This window comes from Mustela putorius, unplaced genomic scaffold, assembly GCF_011764305.1.
Source record: "Mustela putorius furo isolate JIRA1106 unplaced genomic scaffold, ASM1176430v1.1 tig00000596_pilon_pilon_pilon, whole genome shotgun sequence".
Lineage (NCBI taxonomy): Eukaryota > Metazoa > Chordata > Mammalia > Carnivora > Mustelidae > Mustela > Mustela putorius.
The window spans coordinates 16,101,336-16,107,714 of NW_025421428.1; positions in this window are offsets into that span (position 1 = coordinate 16,101,336).

Consider the following 6,379-nt stretch of genomic DNA (forward strand, 5'->3'; position numbering starts at 1 on the left):
CCAGGGCCAGGGCCTGTGGGTTTCCCCCGGCCTCGGTCAGGGTGCTGGAGTGCGGTGGGGGGGCCGTGGGCGCAGGAGCGGAGGCTGTGCCTCCTGCCGGGAACCCCGAGGAGCCTGAGCACCCAGGTTGTCGCAAGCTACTGGCCAACCGGCGGGGGGACGGAGCTCCCTGGCCGGTTATACCTCAGCTTGATGAACCGCCTCGTGAGGCCGCAGGCGTTGGGCCCACTGGGTCGTGGGGGAAGCAGGTAAAATTCAGCAGCCCGAACCCACCGTCGACGTGGCCGGGGAGCTGAGGCGTCCAAGGGAAAGCTGAGAGGAACCAGCTTCAGGTGCGCCCGCTGTGTGTGGGCTGGAGCTGGTGGGAGGGTGGGGGCTGGGCCCTGACAGGGTTCAGCTGCTAGAGGAGGAGGGAGCGGGCAGCTCCTTGGCCGCGGGGACACTGGGAGAGTCCCCGCCCTGGTGGAATCTCCTGTGTCTTCTCTCTCGGGTCTGGGGTTTGCAGTCTGGTGTGTCAAGGCGTAGGCTCCTGGCCTGTTCCTCATCCAGGCTGAGCGAGACTGGAAATCCCCGCTGGAGTTTCACCCAGGCTCGTACCACTGCCGTGGTGTGACCCGATAGAAAGTCATTGTCACCACGTTGGTTATCACAGTGACAGTCCTTTTAAAGTGCGAGGTCCCCCCTCCTTAGCCTGGGCCTGTCCTGGAGGCCTGGGTTCCCAGGCCACAGCCCGAGGTCAGGACCCCAGCCCAGGGCTGTCCCAGCACCAGACAGGGCGGGCCCAGGTGGAGACGAGGTCGTGCTGGCCGGGGACAGTGTGGGAGCGGGCAGTGTGGGAGCGGGCGTGGTGACTCCCCTTCCCTCTGCAGCCTGAGGCAGGGGCGGTTTTTGGTGCCTGGCTCCTCGCCCTGGGCCAGGCCTGTCTGCTGGGGGAGAGGCGGCTCTTCCCAGGTCCCTGTCTGACTGTGGGACCTGTGGAGGGAGCATCCCGAAGCGTATGGGGTGAGAGTCCAAGCTCCTAGTTGGGGTCTTCAGTCCCTTTTCTTCCTTCCTGCCCACAGTTTTAGCTTAGAACCTTTCATCCTTCCAGTTCTCAGTATTTAGAAGTTTCCTGACCATTCCTGTTCTGAGTTCTGCAGAGCCATGTTCTTCTCTGCCTGGAGTTAACTCTCACTGGTGTCTCTGTGCAGGCTCTGGTGATGTTTCTCTGGGACACGAGCCCGCAGTCGCTGGCATGGCGGCCTTCCGTAGTTCCGGTCTGTGTGACTCACCCCCTAGGGCCCCAAACTCTATATAGCCAGTCAGCTGGTCACGGGGACCCTGCCAGAGCTGGTGGCCCTCGCGTCTGGGGTTCACGTCTGGGTCTCTGAAGGCCCCCTCATCCGTTCCCAGCGTGCCAGCTCCCCTGTGTTTCCTGTCCTGTCTTTGTTCTGCTGTGACAGTAGTGGCTTCTCCATTTCACGTCTCCTGGCGAGTCCCAGCCTAGTCCTGAGAGTCCCTGTGAAGGTTCGAATCCAGCATCTCGGGAGGAAGCTCCCAAGGGCAGAATCCTGCCTCTGGTGATCCTGCGTCCCTTGTCGGACACCCCGGGCACCTCCCACATCCTGACCCCAGCTCCCCTCCCATTGCTGACAGGATCTTAGGGCTCCTTAGTCGGGTGCAGACCAGACCGGCTGGCTTCCGCTGGACTCCACCCAGCAAGGACCTCACGGGGAAGAGGTTTCTGAGTTATGATCTCAGGGGAGGAGGCCAGACGTCTCCCTCAGGAGAGGAGGGGCGGATGCGGCCGAGTCCGCAGGCTCAGAAGGGTTAGACGAGTCCGGGTGTCCAGCTTCTGGGGCATCTGCATCCTAAGTGTGGGGCCGCTGGCTTCCCACCCAGGCTTCTGACCCTGGCTGCAGCTAACGGTCCTTGAGGTCTGGCTGTCCTGAGTCCTCAGGCTTGGGCTCTTTCCAGCCCCCCTGCAGAGGATGAGACGGTCTGTGTAAGTGACCGGAGGCCCCACCTGGCAGTCAGTGGCTGCTCCTGGCCCCCGGGTGCTCCTTATCTCCCTGTCAGACGTGAGTGTGCTCAGCACCAGCCGGGCCCAACCCAGACCCCAGGCCCCATCTGAGGGCCCACGTTCCCAGACCCCTCCCAGCAGGGGTTCTCTGGGTGGAGTTGGCACACGGGAAAGCTGTTGGGCTTCAGCACTGGATAGGATGGGGAGGGCGCAGTCGGCTGGCCATGGGGCTGCTGGCTGGGGTTGTGTGCTGACCGCACTCCCCGCGGCTGGGCGGCAAGTCCTTGACTGCTCAGCTCCATGTGCATCACACCCCTTCACCCTAGCCTTTCGGGACTGGGCAGCCTCAGGCAGCTGCCCCCCACTGCCCCAGAGGTCCTACAGCCTGTACAGCGGGGGGAGAGACTGCCCGGCAGTCTCTCCTCACCAGCAGACAGGCTGCCAGCAGCGCCTGGGAAAGCCTAGCCCACTCCTGACCCAGGAGGGTTCGGCCGAGGCAGACTCTGGTGAAGGACAGCAGCGGCTGGGAGAGAGAGACCCGCGTCAGCCACGAGAGCAGGACCCCAGGAAGCCAGGCTCAGAAGCCGGGTCAGTGGGGTTAAATGCCCGGAGAGATTCAAGCAGGTGTCCCATCCACCAGAGGACAGATTGCTGTAGGAGAAAATCAACAAGAAAGGCTCCGGGTGGCAGAAAGATACCAGAAAAGCAAACCAAGGGCCCCATGCCTGTGTTTAGGGGACCCTTGTGTGCTGGGAGACACCTGCAGATCTTCTTAGAATGCAGACTTTGACTACTCTGGGGTTCTGACCTGCCCGCATCTCCCCAGGGGTGCTGCTGCTGCTGGCCCAACAGGCTGTACGTCGAAGCCAAAAGCAAAATCTTTTTAAAAAGAAATTATTTATTTGACACACAGCGAGAGAGAGCACACAAGCAGGGGGAGTAGGAGAAGGAGAACCAGGCTTCTCGCCAAGCAAGGAGCCTGATGTGGGGCTCGATTCCGGGACTCTGGGATCATGACCAGAGTGGAAGGCAGATGCTTAACCACTGAGCCACCCAGGCGCCTCTGAAATGGACACATTCTTAAAAAGATACATATTTCCAAAACTTCTATCTGATGCAAGAAGAAACAGAAAATATGAGTATGTCTGTAAGGAAATTGGAATAGTGACTTGAAAACCTTCCTCTGTTCTCCATCCCCCCACCCAGAAAGTCTAGCCTTGTACTGGTGAATCATACCAAAAATTTAAAGAACAATTAACCCGAATTCTTCACAAACTTTTTCAGAAAATAGTAATCGAGGAAACACTCCCCAGTTCATTCTATGAGGCCAGCATTAACCTGATACCAAAACGAGACAAAGATATCATAAGAAGCTACAAGCTGATGTCTATAATATAATTCAAAAGTTCTTTACAAAACATTAGCAAACAATTCAGCAACATATAAAAAGGATTGTACGTTGTGACCAAGTAGGATTTATCCCAGGAATGTAAGGTTGGTTTAACATCCAAAAGTTAATGTTATGTACTATATTAGTAAAATTAGGTACAAAACTACCCTGTCATCTCAATAGATGCAGAAAAAGCATTTTGAGGGGCACCTGGGTGGTCCAGTGGGTTAAGCGTCTGCCTTCAGCTCAGGTCATGATCTCAGGGTCCTGGGATCAAGGCCCGAGTCAGACTCTCTGCTCAGCGGGGAGCCTGCTTCCCCCTCTCTCTCTCTGCCTGCCTCTCTGCCTACTTGTGATCTCTGTCTGTCAAATAAATAAATAAAATCTTAAAAAAAAAAAAAATCGACACGACCCAACATCCATTCATAAGGATTCCTTCAGCTTCCTCCAGCTTCCAAAACCCACAGCTCACATCGCACTTAACAGTGAAAGACAAAATGCTTCCCTTGGAAAAGTGGGAACAAGGCAAGGAGCTTTTGTCTAGTTCACTCGGGCAAGAAAAGAAAGGCCTCCAGACGGGAAAGGAAGGAGAGCAGCCTGCTAATCGCCAGCGCGGCCCTGGGGGAGGTGCTCAGGCGCTGCGGCACTGCTGAGTGAGTGAGTGGGTTTGGAAAGATCCATGCTCCAAAGTCCATTTTATTTCTATATATTAGCAGTGAACTAGGCCAGAAACAAAATTAAGGAAACAATTCCATTCATAATTTCATCAAAGAGAATAAATATTTAAAGAATCAATTTAACAAAATAAGTGCAAAACCTGTGCATTAAAATCTACAAAACGTTGCTGAGTAAATGGACCCGAAGGCTCGGTACCGTGAAGCTCATTTCCCAGAAGTTAATCTCTAAAGTCAGTGCGGTCTTTATCAGGTCGTAGCAGAAACTGACGTGTGTATCTTTTTTCTTTTTTTAAAAGATTTTATTTATTTGACAGACAGAGATCACACGTAGGCAGAGAGGCAGGCAGAGAGAGAGGGGGAAGCAGGCTCCCTGCTGAGCGGAGAGCCCGACGCGGGGCTCGATCCCAGGACCCTGAGATCATGACCTGAGCCGAAGGCAGAGGCTTTAACCCACTGAACCACCCAGGCGTCCAACCACCTGATGTTTTAAAGGCAGACAGGCGGGATGCCTGGGGGGCTCAGTGGGTTAAAGCCTCTGCCTTCGGCTCAGGTCATGATCCCAGGGTCCTGGGATCGAGCCCCGCATCGGGCTCTCCGCTCAGCGGGGAGCCTGCTTCCTCCTCTCTCTGCCTCCTTATGATTTGTCTATCAAATAAATAAATAGATCTTTAAAAAAAAAAACAAAACATCAGGTGGCCTGGGCCACCTATGGGGGGCTCAGTCTGTTGAGTCTGGCTCTTGGTTTCAGCTTGGGTCTGATGTCGGGTCCTGAGGTGGAGCCCCACACGCAGCAGGGTTCTGCGGGAGACTCTACCTCTGTCCTTGCCCCCCGCCCGCTCTCTCTCTCAAATACATACATATTAGAAAGAAGGAAAGAAGACAGACAGGAAGGGAGGCAGGCAGGCAGGGAGGAAATCAACAGGCCTGAGTGAAAAGGTTATTTCTAGAACCTCGATTCTGGAGCACTGATCTGTGTGTTCGTGCCCAGACCACAGTGTCCTCACGACACATCTTCACGAAGTTTTGAAATCCACTAGGGTGAGGCTTCTAACAACATTCTTTTCCAAGTTTGTTTTGGGTCCTTTGTAGTCACATACAAATTTTTAAAAAAGATTTTATTTATTTATTTGACAGATAGAGATCAGAAGCAGGCAGAGAGGCAGGCAGAGAGGGGGTGGGGGGAGCAGGCTCCCCACCTAGCAGAGAGCCTGACACGGGGCTCGATCCCAGGAGCCTGAGACCATGACCTGAGCTGAAGGCAGACACTTAACCCACTGAGCCACCAGGTGCCCCTTTACCAAAATGTTTAAAACTCCTGCACTTTGAAGATGATGCTAAGAAATGAAAACACAAGAGGCTTGGAGAAAATACTTGCAAAACATGTATCTAATACAAGACTTATCCAGAATGTGTGAAGAGCTCCTACAGCTCAGTACTAAGAAGAAAATTAACCCAGTTCAGATGGGCAACAGGCCTGAATGGACGCCTCCCGAGAGAAAACCCACGTGAGGCCAGCAAGTGTGTGAGAAGGCTCACTGGCCTGAGGGACCCGGGAGACCTAATCAGAACCCCAGTGAGCCGCGTTCACGTTTATTAGAACACTCGCCCCACACAGAGAACTATCGAGGGCACACAGTTCCCACTAGTCTCTATAGGACAGTCACCAGGAAAAACCATATTATGGACCAGAAGACAAGTCTCCGTGTGTGTGTGCTCTGGCCACGCTGAAATTACAGCAAAAATCAATACCAGGAAAATGTCCAAATATTTGAAAATGAAATGACGGGCTCCCACATACGCAGTAAATCAAAGAAGAATTATTCGCGAGGGAAACCGTGTCTCACTGAAGGGAAAGACAAACAGCCCATCCGAATCTGGAGACTCTCTAGCAGTGCTTAGTGGAAACTATACAAATATTAAAGTCTTGATTCTTACTTCAGAGGACCTGTGGGCCTGCCCCTTTCCATTCTCAGTCAGCGGTACCACCGCGGACAAGGACCTCGTGGCCCACCTGCCTCGCTCCACGTCTGTCACCCGCTGGCTGTCACCGGCCCAGGGGTGATCCCGTAATGTACTGGCTGGTCGCTAGTTCTCCACATAGCAGCCAAGGGATCCTTTCTAAAAAACAAGCTGAGGGGCGCCCGGGGGGCTCCGTGGGTTAAGCTTCTGCCTTCGGCGCAGGTCATGATCCCAGGGTCCTGGGATCGAGCCCCGCATCGGGCTCCCTGCTCAGCGGGGAGCCTGCTTCCTCCCCACCCCGCCTGCCTCTCTGCCTGCTTGTGATCTGTCAAATAAATAACATCTTTAAAA